At 39.9% G+C, this 16,942-nt stretch overlaps 1 protein-coding gene across 1 annotated transcript in view; it reads right to left on the bottom strand.

The window, feature by feature from the left end:
• The window catches only part of ADTRP (androgen-dependent TFPI-regulating protein), an 85,188-nt gene that overhangs the window by 67,339 nt on the left and 907 nt on the right, over positions 1 to 16,942 (bottom strand). The window lies entirely within an intron of this gene.

Here is a 16,942-nt window from a genome sequence, read left to right as displayed (position 1 = left end):
AAACTTTCCCTGTTTCTATGTGTTGTTAGTATGTTCCTATCCTGAACTTTTTCTGTTTCTATGTGTTTGTATGTCTTGTTTACTGCAGGCCCTCTCTTGGTTTCCCATGCCTCCCGCTTTGAGTCCAGAAGCATTTTATTTCTGCTTGGTTGGTTCCTGTGGTTAGGCTGGTTCAAACTGCCGTGTCTGCTGCCCCTGCCTGTGTTCCACCCGTCTTTGTTTTCTACTGCACCCCTGCCCTATCTGCCTGCATTTCAAGTTAACCTTCTCAACAATAGCATCTAATAATTTTCCAGTACTTAATACATGACAGGCATTGTTCCAAGTGCTTTACGCACACATTAATTCATTTACCCTCTAAACACAACTATGAATTAAGTACTATTATTGTTATCAGTGAGACAAGGAACCCTCAGTTCCTGACTTCTTGAGGGAAATATTTCAATCAAGAGACAAAGTGTAGAAAAGCAAGCAAGAATTTATTGACTGCAGCAAAAATGTACTTAGGACAGTGAAACAAAGAAGGGCATAGAAGCAAGAGGAGAGCTTAGGCTGGGCTGCCTTACCTCACTGGGAAGTCAGAGAATAGGGTGCCTTGGAGACAGGTCAGGGGGTTAGTCTGGGACCAGATGCTGCTGCCCATTGCTCCCCTGGTTGCAAGTCTCATGGGGTTCCTTAGAGGCTGGGGATGCATGCCATGAGGAAAGGACAGAAGGAAGGGGATGGAATGGGAGTGCTCCCAAAAGAAGAGCGAGAGAACACCTTGGGACCTTCATTTGCAGGGGTGTTAAAGATTGGGTGTTTAGGGCAGATCTTAGTGGTGAATCAATAGAATATTCATCAGCTTTATGCTGATGTACCAAAATGAGATTTATTTTCTTAATTTATCTGTTCTTGGGTGTGGTGGGCAAATGGCACCTAATTGAATTTGTGTTATTTGTCTCTCTGTGTGTTTAGCTATTTACTCTCTGGTTGGGGAGGAGAAATGCAAACCATTTACTCTCAAGTGCCCTTGGTTTAGGGAAGATAGGATTTACTAGGTCCGTGGTCGGCAAACTGCGGCTCTCGAGCCACATGCGGCTCTTTGGCCCCTTGAGTGTGGCTCTTCCTAAACCTTATGAGTACCATAATTAAATTAATAACAATGTACCTACCTATATAGTTTAAGTTTAAAACATTTGGCTCTCAAAAGAAATTTCAATCGTACTGTTGATATTTGGCTCAGTTGACTAATGAGTTTGCCGACCACTGTACTAGGTGACTACAAAATGTTGTTTAACTCTGTCTTAGTTTCCCTATTCTGCTTGTCCTGCAATTTTCCTAGTTTCTTACTATTCTAGAACAATTATGATCCTCATTTTCAGATGAGGAACTTGAAGCCCAGGCGCTAAAATAGAGCATGCAGAAACTTCAGAGGCAGAGCTGCAATCTGCGCTTTAATGGGAGTTTGACCCTAAAGAAACAAGGTTTGCTCTGCACACCCTCAGGTTCCCTTTGCACTTATCCACTCTCTGCTTACCCCTTAAATTCTCTTCCTTTCCCACCAGAAAATTCTCGGAAACATGTTTTGTAACTTGGTGCACATATGAATTGTTGTGCTACGTCTCCCAGGGCATTATCATGGTAAATACTACTGTAGCTGTAGGGATTTTACTCCTTCATGCAAACATCTCAAGTATAAGTCTGCAGATGGGTAAGGATTTGAGGCACAAGTAGGAAAAGAGGAAAAGACCCAAATCTCTGAAATGTGTCTGTTCAAACCTGGAGACTGACCTTTTAACATCTGGACTTTTGTCCCTGCATTAGCCTCAGTGCCCACAGATGAGGCCTTTCATAAATATTGATAAAATTATTTAAATGTATTTGTAAGAAGTTTGGCATTTAACATTGAAATTCAATTTTTAGCATTTTAATAAATGATGTAACATAATATAAACAGTCATACACTGCTTAACAATGGAATACATTCTGAAAAATGTGCTATTAGGCAATTTCGTTGTTGTGCAAACATCGGAGTGGACTTAACGCAAATCTAGATGATATAGCCTACTACACACCGAGGCTTTACAGTATAGCCTATTTCTCTGTAAGGGAGGAAAAATAATTTTCCCTTCTGGGTTCTTGGTTAAGTTATCCTTGAAATAAAACACAGGTTAACAGGAGAAAAAAACAAAAAGTCTAATAGCACGTATAACATAATATTTATGTCCTGTAAACATGGAGAGACCCAGGAAAACTGAGTAACTTGCCAAAATGGCTAAAGCCAACACCTTAAATAATATCTCCAGCTGAAGACAAAAGATGCTGGGGGCGTAGGGAGTCAGTGAAGGGAGGTTACCAGGAAAAGCACAGCAAGCAAGGGTAAGGTTGTTACGAAGATTTAACTGGGAGTTGTCTTCTGCTTTGGTAAGAGTTTCTAGAGATAAGGTAGTTCCTCTCTTATCTTACAAAGGGTAACCTCTATTCCATTTTCAGTTTCTCCCATGTCTGCTCTTTTTTTAAATTAACCAGCCTAAAATAATCTTTATGCCAAAGACATATTTTGGGATGATGAATTCTGTTCCCTTGCATCTCCTAAGATCCAAACCTGTACTGCGTGTTACTATACTGAATACTATAGGCAATTTGTATATTGCATTACGGTGTGACTTTACGGTGTGCATTATGGCCATGACATTACTAGGTAATGGGAAATTTTTCAGCTCCATTTTAATCCTATGGGACCACCATTGTATGTGTAGTCTGCTGTTGACTGTATGAACAAAAAGAGGTCTACGTAATAAATCAGAGAAGCTCAGCAGTGGCCAAAAGTAACTTCACAGGGTGATCTGATTATAAATTCCTTCTTGGGCAGGTCATGGTTGACTATAACTTCCTTAGTAAGAGTTTTACTTTTGCCTTAAGCAGCCTGTCCATTGTTTTGTGCATCTAGGTTAACACACCTTTGAAATGTCAGAATAATCCTCTGGATTATTTTAGACCCCTGGAGGTTTAACCAGACTGAAGGGAGCACATGAACTTGTTGCCTGTAAACATTCCTATTTACTGTGTTAAATATACTATACCCTCCAATGTAAAAGAAGTATGTGAAAAGAAAAATGGGGGGAAGGGGGGAAGACTTGCAACCTAGTTCAGTATCTAGTTAAAACTGTAGTCTTACCTGCCCACTCTGACTGACGTGGGTGGAGCTGCAGAGCCTAACCCCAAGGCCCCGCCAAAACTGACTTGGGCAGAGCTGCGGGGCCCCTCAGGGGCCCACCACAGGAGGGGGTATATAGGTCAGAGCCTCCCCACGAGTTCAGTTCAGGCTTTGGATCCGGAACTCCCCTGGACTAACAGATCTGCAAAATAAAGGCTAAACTTTCTTCCCTCAGAGTGCTGGCTGATGGTTCTGCCACAACAGTATGTGCCCAGACTGGGAATGGAACCCTCAACCTGCTGGTGTATGGGACAATGTTCCAACTGAGTCACCCAACCAATGCTGGAAAACAATTTTTTTAATTTCACAAATACTTATTGAGCAATGAAGGCTCTGGGGATTCCCTAGGGAGTAAGAAATCCAATCCCTGCTCTCATGGAACCCATATTTTAACAGAAGATCTAGAAATTAAATAATAACACGATTGGATATAATTTATAATTATAGTAGCTTTTGTGAAGGGCAAACACAGAGGACTTATTAAAGGGATAATCTAGTACCAGACTTGGGGCAGACAGGACGTCAGGGAAAAGCTGGCCCTGAGGAAGCCACGTGTGAGCAGGACTGGTCCTCCCAACACTCCTAACATGCTCTGATTGTCCTTTTTTTTTTTTTTACTAGCTCCTTACATGTTCTATTTCCAAGGGAGCTGGGCCAGCCACTGCCCATTTCACACAACATACTTATCCTGGTGATTTTGCCAACTATTAGCTTCTACCACTACTTTACCGTTTGTGACCACAAATTATATACCTCTGGTCCCAGCCTTCTCCTCACCCCCATAAAACTTCAAACATACCCAACTACTTTTGGACATCTCCTGAATGTGCCGGTTATACCTCAAACTCAAGAAGTCTAAAATGAACTCACTGCATTTCCCCAAACTTGGGCTTTTTATTCTCTGTCTTCTGAGAATGCCTTCATTAACCTCTTATCTTCCTTGCCTCCTCTCTCACCCCAATTCCAATTAACCACCAAATTTTGCCAAGTTCATCTCCCAATCCAAGCTCAAATCAGTCCTCTTCTTTTCATCCCTTCTACAACTGTCCTAGTTCAACTTTTCTTTATTTCTTTCCAGTGCTACAGCAACTGTCTTCTAATTGGTTTTCCTGATTCCAGTCTTATTCCCCAACTCTGTTCTTCACAAGGCCAGGGAGAATTTTATCAGGAGTTGTAATCTTACCACATCCCTCCCCAGCTTAAGTCCCTTTACTGAATCAATATCACCTGCAACATAACATCCAAGTTCCATAGCTTTTAATAAAACTTCCCACTTCCCTATGGCTTTGTTACTCTTTCCAGCCTCATCTCACCTCACACTTGATGTTCCTCCAACACCACCAAATTGGCAGAGGTTTCCACCCACACCTCACTATGTCATGTCCCAATGCCTTTATTCCCACTTTCTCCTCTTCCTGATGCCTTCTTTCAACATAACTTTGACTGATTCTCTCATATCCATCCTCCAAAATACAGCTCAGCAGTTTTCTTCTCTAGGAATTCTTACATAAGCCTCTCCTCAAGCAGGCCATATTAAAAAACCCCTTCTAATCTTTCTTAATACCTTGTGCATATGGAAATAGCATGATATTAATTAGTGTATTAGTCCACTTGGGGTGCTATAACAAAAATACCATACATTGGGTATGAACAACAAAAACTTATTATTTCTCACAGTTCAGGAGGCTGAGAAGTCCAAGATCCAGGCACCAGCAGATTCGGTGTCTAGTGAGAGCTCACTTCTTTGACAGTTGTCTTCTCACTGTGTCCTTACATATCAGAAGGAGCTGAGGATCTCTTTGGCATTTCTTTTGTAAAGACACTAATTCTATTCATGGGGGCTCCACCCTCATGATCTAATCATCTTTCAAAAGTCTAACCTCCTAATGCCATTACTTTGGCAGTTATGATTTCAAGATATGAATTTTGGAGAAACAAAAACATCTAGTCTATAACAATTAGGAATTAATCTCTTAATGTGCTGTTATCTCCCAGTGCTTAAAGTGGGTGTGTTTGGATTCCTAGAGCTTAGCATAGTGCTGGGCACACAATAAGAAATTAATAAATATCTATTAAATAAATGAATATGTGCATATCAGGCATACTTGTCTATAGAGCCTTACTATAACGCCGGCTCATTCGTGTAAAATCTGCTATCCTCAAAATGTTTAGCTGCTAGGTTCTGGGAAGCAGGTAGAATACTAAGATGAGTAAGACATAGCCTAAACCCTGGAGGAACTCATAGTCAAATTGCAGAGACAGATACATAAACAAAAAATTACAGCACGATGTGATAAGTACTATAATAGAGGCATGTATAATGTACTAATGGAACCTAAATTATCCTGCACATTATTCTGTCATTCTGAATATACAGAAGTTTGAGTTAAAGATGAATGCATTGAGTAAATCACGGGAAACTTCAGACACCATGTAAGAGGAGAGGAGGATTAAAGTAATCCCTCTGAGCGAAGTGTTCATGGCCACTAGCAAACATAACACTTTTGACTGATAGGGATTATAACTCATTCCTAGGCTAGTCACAGAGTGATGAGGTACAAAGAGCAGGGGATCAAACCTGGGCTGGAACCTACTGTGTAACCTTGGACTTGTCAACTATCAACCTCATTGGGGTGTTAGTTTCCTCAAGTGAAATGGGGCCCAGGGATTCTGGGGCGCTGATTGTTTCCTGAAGCCAGGATCTCTAACCCTTGGGATTCCTATTATTCCTCATTCATGCAGTTCTGCTTGTATTTCCCTGGAGCCCCTCCTGCCTCTGAGCCAATATCACCCAGTCTTCTAAAGCCCTCTCCCTGACTAAAGGTGGGTGATGCTGGAAATAATTAAATATGTGTGTTGCCCCATTGAAACCAAAGTGAAGGGAGACTGGGATCTCCCTTCCAGTGGACTTTGCATCCCTAGAAGTCCCTGTCCACTTGCTGTACATGCAGCTGAGAATTGAGGATGAAGCTCACCCATTATACCACATTTAAGAATATTTGTTTTTCCCAGAGGTCACTGTGAGTGACCTTCTTTTTAAAAACTAGAACATTTATTAAAGGCCCCCCATCTGAAGTCTGTTTAATGAGAACATATTTTGGTTTTCAGTCACCAAACAAACCAACTGTGAAAGGCACTGGAACCTTTTTTTTTTTTTTTTTTTACTGTGAGAACTTTCTTGGCCCACCACTTTACTTTGTCTGTTGCATTGGGAAACCTGATTCAGAACTGCCTTACTCCTTGATCTCTAGCTTTGCTTTTACAATGAAATGCAGTGTTCTGTGATCTTCTCAGATTCACTTAGACGTTCTCTGTTGATAGTTTTGAAGGTAGATTTTCAGTTGGGAGCCTACAGAATGCTTCCTGTTTACAAGCATGAAATTGACTCACATTATTTTAAAAGTTTAGAGCTGTAAAGATCCATTTGAGGACAGTTGGTTCAACATTTTTATCTTTCAGGTGAGAAAGTGAAAGCTCAGAGAGGTTAAGGGACTTTCTCAAAGTTTCACAACTATGGGGGAGTAATGACCAGAATACAGGTCTCTTAACTAAAAACCAGCACAGGAGTCTTCCACTGTTTCTTGAATTACTTTGTTTTGTACCCAAATTCTAGAATTTTCAAGTGAATTTCTCTTGCATGTTACTTGATTATGTGAGGTCTGATGATGTTATTAAAGAGAAACTATCTAATTAAAAAGGAACACCTTTTTTACACTCTCAAATTTCACTATTTTGCAAATATCCTGTTTACAGAAATGCATACATTTTCTCACAAGAAAACTTAGATATTTAATATAGATTTTTATGTATTGAATTAATCAACAAGATTAAGAAACATATTCAATGGTGATCATAAGCACATTCATTTTCAAGTTTTGAGTGTCTCATGTGAATTCCTGCTTTCCTGGGATATTCACTACAAGTACAACAGCAGTTAAGCTCTGATTACCTTGTTTTAGCAGTCTATAGAGTCACATGTCTGAGTCATGGGTACTCATATACATGAACTGCACTCTGTTTGCTGATTTTCTATCTAATAATTGTTTCATTTGCTGGAAAAGGGGCTGTTGCAACCCCTAATAATTATGAATTTGTCTATTTCTCCTTTCAGCTCCATCAGCTTTTGCTTTGTGCATTTGAGACTCTATTGTTTGGTGCAATATCTTTAGGATTGCTACCCAGTGCATGAAATTCATGCATGGGGGGATGGGCAGGAGGAGATCCCCTCAGCCCGGCCTGGGCCCTCTCACAATCCAGGACCCTTTGGGGGATGTCGGACCTAGACAAACAGTTGTACATCCCTCTCACAATCCTGGATGCTGCAGTGACTATACTTTTCATACAGGTGATAAGCATCTTGCTGTTGTATGGACAGCTACATTTTTTGCCCTGATTATAAAAAGTATTACATAATATGATCCTTCTGAGGCAGTAGTACCATTTCCCCCATTTTCTGAGAAGGAAATCCTCCCCAATTGCTCAATAGAAACCAGAAGAATTCAGTGCCCCTTCTATAGTACAGGCCATGATCCTGTGGGGAGAAGGGGATGTATTCTTCCCCCAAAGCCTTATGGAAGCACTTTAATCTGTGTTTACATGCACCAACTTCTTTGGTCTTGGAAGAGAAAAAGGCTTTATTTGCCTCTTTCCACCTCTGCCCATATGTGTACTCAGAGAGGTTACTGAGAAGGGCTCCTATAATGGAACAGAATTTGATTTCCTGTGTAACCCAGCTCAGAGACTAATTGAGCCCTTGTCAAACAAGTGGTCTTTATTAAGGAATTACAGCTATCAACTTTCAAGGTGAAATCCTCTTAGTATTACACATATATGCATGCATATTTATGGATTCTGCTTTAAGACATCTGCCAAAGATTTTTATCAGATACATCCTTTTTGCTTGTTAGTTGGTTTTCTTATTTCTACATTTCTAGAATTACATCACATGACCTTTGAAAGTGTTTGCTTTTCTGCCTGGAAACATAGGGCATTGTTTCATAAAAGCAAGGAAAAGTTTGCTGGGCTTTAAATAAAAAATCCCCTTAACTTAAAAAAAAAAAAAAAGCAGAAGAAGCAGTAGCAGAAGCTGTGAGATGGTTCATTACAGAGTTGACTTCTTTGGTCAAAAGGAGTTGTTTTGGTTAATTGTTTACTGCCCTCTGAATAAAAATGATATTCTCAAATTATATGAAAATGAAACAAAACTTCTCAGTACCTTTGTTTACTTTGAAGTTGAAGGTCAAATGTGTTGGCTTCCTTGGCATTTCTGCCTACCAAGCAAATCTAAATTAGTGTATATTAATTATTCATCTGGAATTACTTCACTTATTTCCATGTTTGATGAGTATCCATGATCACTAAGCATTTTCCAACAATCCCCTCTACAACATTCATGCTGTTTGGGGCTACTCAAAGGGATTCCAGTTTTTGTTGTGGCCTAAAATAAATCACATGCCAATGCAGAATAAAATCAGCTTTTCTCTCTTTGTACTTTCAACAAACTCAACTTCTTTGAACCTAGGTCTGCTTAGGATAAGAATGCTTTACAAGTTGTGAGCTCCTGGAGACAGAAGTACAGCCGATTATCAGCTGGTTAGAAGAAATGTCTCCTCCTGACCCTCTACTCCAGTACCAACCCTTTGTATACTACTCTTCAAAGATGTCAAAACTTTTTTTTTTCATGATAGTCTGACATTTCCCTTTCTGTGTCCACCTTCCAAGATACAGAGGCAGACAAGTTAAAATGATTCAGAAAAGGCCTACATAGGGACTCTATGAAGCTTACCCACTTGACCTCAAGATTGTTCTCAAACCATGAGACCTCTTTGTCAATGAACTTAATTGTGCGAGAGAACTGATTCCCACCCCCTTTTCTGGAAACAATGATTTCTGTACTACAGGCCTAAAAACACCCTCCCCCACAGTTGTAATAACATAAACCAGTTTTTATGTAGTTTTTGGCTCTTTAGTTGAATTAGTATTCCATCAATCTGGCTTTAACTTTCAAAGGAAGCACTGGCTCAGGAGCGAAAAGAGAGCACACGGGCCTCAAAGCCACTGAGCTAAGTGGCCAAGTAGGACAATGCAGCTCTCGGCCCCGGCATTGTTGTCGATCTACCATCAGCGACATAACTGTGGGGACACTGAGAGGAAGAGGATGACTGAGGAAATGTTTGCAAGCTGCTGGATGATCTGAGTGGCTCTCAATTTGCTTTCTGTTGTTTTGATAAGGCTCCCAGCCTGCAGTTAAATGTTGGTTTCTAACAAAGCATGGACTCCAATGTGAAGTGAGGTAAAAACATTTTTACACAGTGGCCAAGTGTGTGGGCTCTAAGGTCAGTGTGCCCTAGTTCAGCTCTGGTTTCACTTCTTCCTACCTGTGTGACTATGGGCAAGCAGATAAAACTCTATGTCTCAGTTTCTTCAACTGTAAAATGAGGATAATAATAGTGCCCAACTCATAGTATTGCTATGCAGGCTGAACAAAACAGTACATGTGGAATGCCAAGGATAAAGCCCTTAAGATAGTAAGTGCTCAATAAGTATTAGGTTTTATGATAGTGAAGGTACTGGGAGAATGTCTGTCCTCATGGTCACCACCTGATCAGAATGCCCATCTGGGGCACAAGAAGTATCTCGCCACTAGGAACTGTGTTTGCAGGAATAACTTTTGCAGTGTGTCTTCAGTGAGTGGCATAGTAGAAGTGCTAAATCTATCAATAGGCTCTCCACTGCAAGCCTGAATTCTTTCCAGAAAACATTTGATAAGAATAATTCTCAGACATATTACAGAGTCATCTTAAGATCAGCATTAGCTTTTAAACTGGAAAAATGTTGTAACTCTTGACCTGGGGCTTTCCATTAAGACTATAATGAACCAGAATTTCCCAATGCCCCTGATAAGTTTCTTAGGAATTGAAAAGAACAACTGAAATTGACCTACAGTCTAAGGTTTATGAGTTATCATCACCTCTCTTTGAAAGAGAGAAAAAGAGAGAAGAGAGAGAGAGAACAGAGGGGCAAGTTCATGTAGACAAGGGAGTTAGATAAACGAAAACACTCAATTTGAGTTTGTTTTAATGAAGGGGGATAGTAAGCGATAATTATAAATATCTCCTAGGTAGCAGAGAGAAATATAGAAAAATTCTAGTGTGCTCAACTGTTTGCCAAATTATGAAGCCAGAAAACTGCTTTTGAATCCATTGCCCAAATACTGTATAGTTAGCAGTATTTCCTTTTTAAGAAATCATATCATAGGAGTGGCTGTTAGTTGATGATGGAAGTGAGTGTGCATGGCCCAAATGGGCCATGCAGAGGCCTGGTGAATCCTGGGAGTTTTCTGTGTTTGAGAAGTAGAGGAACAGCCCTCAGTACCTCAAAGATCATAGAAAGGGAAGAAGTTGCTTGATCCCCCAGTTTCCCGGGACTTTGAGTCCCATCCACCGTTCAGCAGAAAGACATGGGAGGCTGAGTTGTGAACTGTTCACCAGGTCCACAGAGAGGGAGTCCTTATACCCATGCTCAGAGCACTAAGAGGGTGCTCAGGGAGCCCTCTCAGTGAACCCACACTGAACACGCCCAGGCAGAATGTTTCAACTTCCTATCCTGGATGGGTGCTGTGGACTAAATGTTTGTTCCTCTCAAAATTCACATGTGGAAATCCTAGTCTCCAATTTGATAGTATTTGGAGAAGGGGGCTTTGGGGAGGTAATTAGGTCATGAGGGCAAAGTCCTCGAGATGGGACTAGTGCTCTTATAAGAAGATGTATGACAGAGTTTGCTTCCTCTCTCTGCTCTTCACATAAGATGGCTATCTACGAACGAGGAGGTGGGCCCTTACCAAACACTGGATCTGCTGGTACCTCAATCTTGGACTTCCTGCCCCAAACCTGTGAGAAATGCATTTATGTTGCTTAAGAAACTCAGTCTATGGTCTTTTGTTACAGCAGCCTGAACAGTCTAAGACAGTGATTTTCAACCTGTGTGCTGTGGCACAGTGGTGTGTGGCAAGAATTTTTAAAACATGCAGTACCTGACTATTTAGTCAGGGCATGGACCTTTTTTCTCTATAGGTTGTCAAATGAAAAAAATGACAACAGCCAACATACCAATAACCATTTGATGTGAGTGAATCAAAATTATATCTATTTTTTTTGTCAGAGCAGCAAAAAGTACATTTTTTGGTGTGCCACAGAATTTTAGTAATTAATTTATGTGTGCCATGAGATGAAAAAGGTTGAGAATCGCTGATCTATAGTAAGACAATGAGTATACCCATTACATCTTCCCTCCATTTTTTTTAGGTGGGAAGAGGCTTGTTGACAATGTGACACAAAAAGATGATGGGTCCATTTGGCTTGGTGCGGACTGAGCCTGGGTGGAGGTTAGAAGAGAGCTTCTTCCACTGCCTGAGAAAGGCAGCAGGATAAGGGAGGACATGGAACTTATCCTTTGAAGAGCTAAAACTATAATCATTATACAGTGGCCACTTGAAACTATTTTAACATATGATTTTCTAAAGCAAGTATTATTGTGCCATTTTTCTTTAAATTCTTTATTGTTGAAAGTATTACATATGTCTCCTTTCCCCCCATTGTATTGTGCCATTTTTCAATTTAAGAAGCCACATCTGAGGATATGAGTGGCTAAATAACTTGTCCAAGGACACAATAATAAATAACAGAACTGGGACTTGAAGCCATTGCTCTCGGACTTAGAAACCCCTTATCATATAGAGACTCTATGTACATGCTTTGCAACTACTCCATAAATCTAAAATGCTTCCAATATAAAAGAAAATTATTACAAATAAAATCCAATATCTAAATCGCTCTACTATGTTATCTCACTAAATAACTTATGAGAGTTTTGCTTTGTTTATATGTGAAATTTCTTGGAAATTTTGAAAAATAATGTGCTATATTTTCACCTGACAATCTTTTTAGCATCTATATTCCCAAAGTTTTGTCTTGTACTTTTTTTATGTAAAGCACGTGGCAATAGAGCTTGCCATCAGGAAAGCTTCCAATAAATGTTAGGCATTGTCATCATCATCGTCACTGTCTTAACAAATAATCATTTGTTACATTATATCTTTAAAGCCAGTGAACATGTTAGACTCCCCCACTGGACTGTGAAAGGCTCAAGAGTAGGAACTTAGTAGATTCTAAATAACATTTTCTAAAACAAATACAGCCATGCCTCACTTATTGTGCTTTGCTTTATTGAGCTTTCCAGATATTGAGTTTCATCAAAATCAAAGCAAGACCCTCCACCAACAAAAAAATTATGATTCTCTGAAGGTTTAAAAGGTGGTTAGCATCTTTTAGCAATCAAGTATTTTTTTAATTAAGGTCTGTAAATTTTTTAGACCTAATGCTATTCCACACTGAAACATAACTTTGATATGCACTGGAAAACAAAACAAAAATCTGTGTGACTTTATTGCACTATTCACTGTATTGTGGTGGTCTGGAACCAAACCTACAATATCTCTGAGGTATGCCAGTAAATCCCTGTGCTCACAATTAGATCTCATAGCAATGTATCTTCAAATCCATAGGCAGGCCTGGCCAGCGTGACTCAGTGGTTGAGTGTTGACCTATGAACCAGGAGGTCACGGTTTGATTCCTGGTCAGCAGCAAGCCACTGTTTCCAAGGAGAAGCCCCATTGTTTCATCCAACTGATGCTAGGAGTGAGGATATGATAGACTTAAACCCACCCATTCCAAAGGTGGCTTCTCTCATGCATATCCTCCTTCAGCTGTAACTCAACTAGATCGAGCTATCCTCTCTTCTGTGCTGCGCATCAAGGGGAAAATCTCCAAATGAGAACAAGACAGAGCAATTCTCATGCCTTATGGGCAATTTAAAGGGTCAAATCATCTTTTTTTGCTGTCATGTCAAATGTTTCTTAGCCCATTTCCACTAAATACCAACAAATGTTTATAAATTCCTGGCATCTAGAAAGGTTGAGGGCCTAGTTCCAGCAGCTTATGCGTCAGGAAATGTGAACTCAGAAAAACAAAAGTTATCACTGTGTCTTTGCTGAGTTAGCACACTCTGTGTTCACTGAGATAGCAGGCCCCATCACATGAGTTTGCTCAACCAAATGGTGACACTTGATTAGGGTATTATTTTAAAAGATGTTAGTTCTACGTAATTGCAGGAAATACCCTCCAGCTCAGCACCATCCAACAGACTTTCTGCAATGATGGAGATTTTTATATCTGTACTTTCCATTAAGGTAACCTCTAGCCATATGGAGTTATTGAGCCCTTGAAATATGGCTAGTACAACAGGGGAACTGAATTTTTTTATTCTATTTAAGTTGATTGATATTTAACTAGTCCCTGTGACTAATGGCTACCATGTCGGGCAGTGCAGCTCTTGGTTGACCAACTGTCCCACTTGACCCAGGACTGAGGGGCTTCCGGGGATGCAGGACTTTCAGTGCTAAAACTGGTCACCCTAAACCAGATCTCTTTGTAAAATACGTTTGGCATTTTTGGAAGTGAGAATTGGATATGTTCCAGCTACCGTGTCAAGTAAAAGGGAAGGAAACTCAAAGACAGATATGTAACTGGTAGTTTTTCTTCCAAAGCAAAATACAATGAATTCTTTTCTAAAAAAAAAAAAGTAATGAATTGATGAGACCACAGGGTTGATCCTTTAACTGAAATAGTCTGTTTAAAACTGCATTAAAAATAAGAATATAGAAAACATAAGACACTCAGCCTCAAACTACCTGCAGAACCCACCAGTAACCTACTTGACTATATATTGATTCTCATGGGAAAGTGGAAGGCAATGGGTGAATTTAGATATGCTTCTCCTGGAAAAGGCTTCTCTACCCCAACTCTCATCTACTTGCCAACCAGAGAACCTGAAACTCCCTGCCAACATCGAATTCCTCCAGGTTAAGGATTGTCCTCTATTAAAATACAGACATTTTCTAAGATAAGTCATATATGACCAAAAATTTAGAGTGTCCCAAAATTCACGCAAGAAGTACTTTTGATAGAAAACACAGGTTTATAATTAAAAATTGTAAATTTTTTATTGATTCATAAAGTATACAGTATAGGGGTATGTATGGAATAGCACATCGGGTAAATGTCCTCCACAGCTTTGTTGGCACATACACAAAGCTGTGGTCCTCATTTGTCTTCATTGTCCCTGCTCCTGGGCCATAATTGGTACTTGGTAATGCATATCAAATTGAAGGGATTGAAATCAAAGGGTAACAGATATTAGAATCTGATTCAATAAACCAAGTAAAATTAGGCTTTTATTTGTTGTTGTTAATGCTCACGCAAAATTCAAATCTTGCGTGAATTTTGGGATACCCTATATAAGTTGTCCCCAAAAATGTATATATACACTGAATAATTATAAAGGCAGTGTTTATTTAAATACATTTCATCTTCAAAATTGAGCTATCAACTGTTAAAGTGTGTATACTTTTGGGGGAGACATTTCATCATTCTAGCATTTATTATTTAAATTTTTATTTCTCATATTTGGTTACTTTTCACTTAATCTCTTCTCATACATTTCTTTTTCTGTCATTGGCTCATTGAAGGATAGTGGTAGAGACTTTTGTTTTAGTTGCTGAGATAAATATGAGAATGGAGTCAAGTCTTAGTTCTGGTTCCTTTATGAACCAATTTATTTGCAATCTTTTTGGCAGTACAAAACTTTATTGTGCATAAGAATTACTTGGGGCTTTTAACAAAAACCCCAACAATTCCTGATTTCTTCCCATAAAAGATTCTGCTTCAGTAGATGTGGGGAAAGGTCAAGAATCAGCTTTCCTCACTTCCATGCAAGCAGTCCATGATCAAGCTGTACTCTTCTCCCCAGGAATACTGGAGGAGAGAGCACGAATGAATGATCACTAATGCAACCTCATATTGGGTAAAACAATCTTGACTGAATGCATGGTGACCACTGCTCAGAAGTAAGATCACAGAATGTCTTGGGTGCATAGTTAACAATGAAAATTAGGTCAGGTGTGAATCTTGGTCCTCGAGTAAACATTACTGGAGCATCAAAAGAATACTAGCATCATATGACATCCAACTGTACATTTTGCTCTTGGTCACAGATTAGTTATGTAGTTGGGTTGGGATGGTAGATGTATAATTTATTTCCTAGAAACCTCTTAAGCCTCAGCAAATAGGCCCTAAATTGGTGAGCCTGTGTCTCAGATCCTAATCATGTCTAGACTTGTCTGTTTCCTAGCATGAACACAAGACATTGTTCTGAAGATAGGACCCTAGATATTGATAAAGAGAATGATAGTTGCTATATATATATAGCAGGAAAGCATAATTTCAAATTCAGGCTCTTCATTAAGTTTTATTATAATTTTTAAACCTTCACCATTTTCATTTCTTTGTTTTGAGTCATGACCTTAAATCAATAAGCATAATTAGACTTATTGAATTTCTTTCTCTTTGCTTCTAGGAATTAATTTGGTAAGCCATAGGTAATTTAGCGAGCATGTTTGCACTAAACATAGTTTATATATCTGACCCACTGTATACAACTGTGCACTGTGGTCCCTTCAAAATGCTGCCTACAGCCCATGTTATGAAAGTTCAGAGCTGCAGGAGGGCTTTAGGGAATCCCCTCTGGTGTAAGAAAGGAGGGTTTCTTGTTTCTTGATTTCACAGAAGGCATATCCTCAAGTGTAAATCCATTTGCTGCTCATTGAAATTTTGTCAGTTCTGAGAGAAAAGTATTCTGGAGATCATTTGAAATAAAATCCATAGGATTTCTGACCCAGAATCCCTGACATTTGCTAGTTGGGCTCAATAGGAAGATCCAACAGCCAAGGCACCCCTTAACAGTAAGGACCCAGCATGTTACAGAGGCTTTACATTCAGCGCCTCATTCTACTGCTTTCCTTCCAGGGCTATCGTGCTTCCCCACCAAATCTCATCTCCCCTCTCTTCAGGATGGTTTTCGGTGTTTACCAAGTATCTATCAACTAATTCCTGGTAAGCGGAGAGGCCAGAGAACTGTGATAGGGGTAGCAGATAGTTATTAAGCTTGACTGAGTGGCACAACACACTGGCCAGTGATTTTCCCATCAGCCTGTAGTGTGTGTAGGGATGCCCTTTTTCCTTCTGCCTTCCCTAGCTGGAAATTTCATCACCAATATATATACATGTCTGAGATGCTAGGAAATAATGCAGGCTGGGCAGGACTTAACTCCTCTGAGTTTGTTTTCTTTCTCAGGACATAGGAAAGTTTTCCCAGTCATAAAAAAAAGGAGGGGAGAGCAAATGACAGATAAACTCCTAAGTGTTTTTTTTTTTTTTTTTTAAGAAACCTTAGGTTTTGAAAGGAAAAAGGATGGGGGAAAGGGCATCAAATGTTCGATGATTCACTGTGTGTTGAAACGGCTGGTGCCTGGGGACCCATTGCTGCTTTTCTGGATAGGTGAGTTGGGTGTTGCCCAGCCTGGGTGTGCACACCTAAGCAGCAAGTGGCAGGACACACCTGGGCTTGCTTTTATCTCTGTTTTGTTGAAATTGTGTGGTCTGAGTCTTCCAGAGAGGGGTCACTCAGCAGCTGAACCTGTGGTGCCATATGTATCTTACCAGGGCCTCTGGCAGCAAGAGCACCATATTGGTTGGCTAACATACTAGTGACGTTAACTGTTTAAAGTTTAGGGAAGTTTTGGCTAGATTAGAGAAGGGGAGTGGTACCTGGGCAAGTCACTGGGGTGGG

Source organism: Myotis davidii, unplaced genomic scaffold, assembly GCF_000327345.1.
Source record: "Myotis davidii unplaced genomic scaffold, ASM32734v1 scaffold62, whole genome shotgun sequence".
Classification (NCBI taxonomy): Eukaryota; Metazoa; Chordata; class Mammalia; order Chiroptera; family Vespertilionidae; genus Myotis; species Myotis davidii.
The sequence above is the reverse complement of the archived record's forward strand: the minus strand, read 5'-3'. Positions and strand labels throughout refer to the sequence as shown.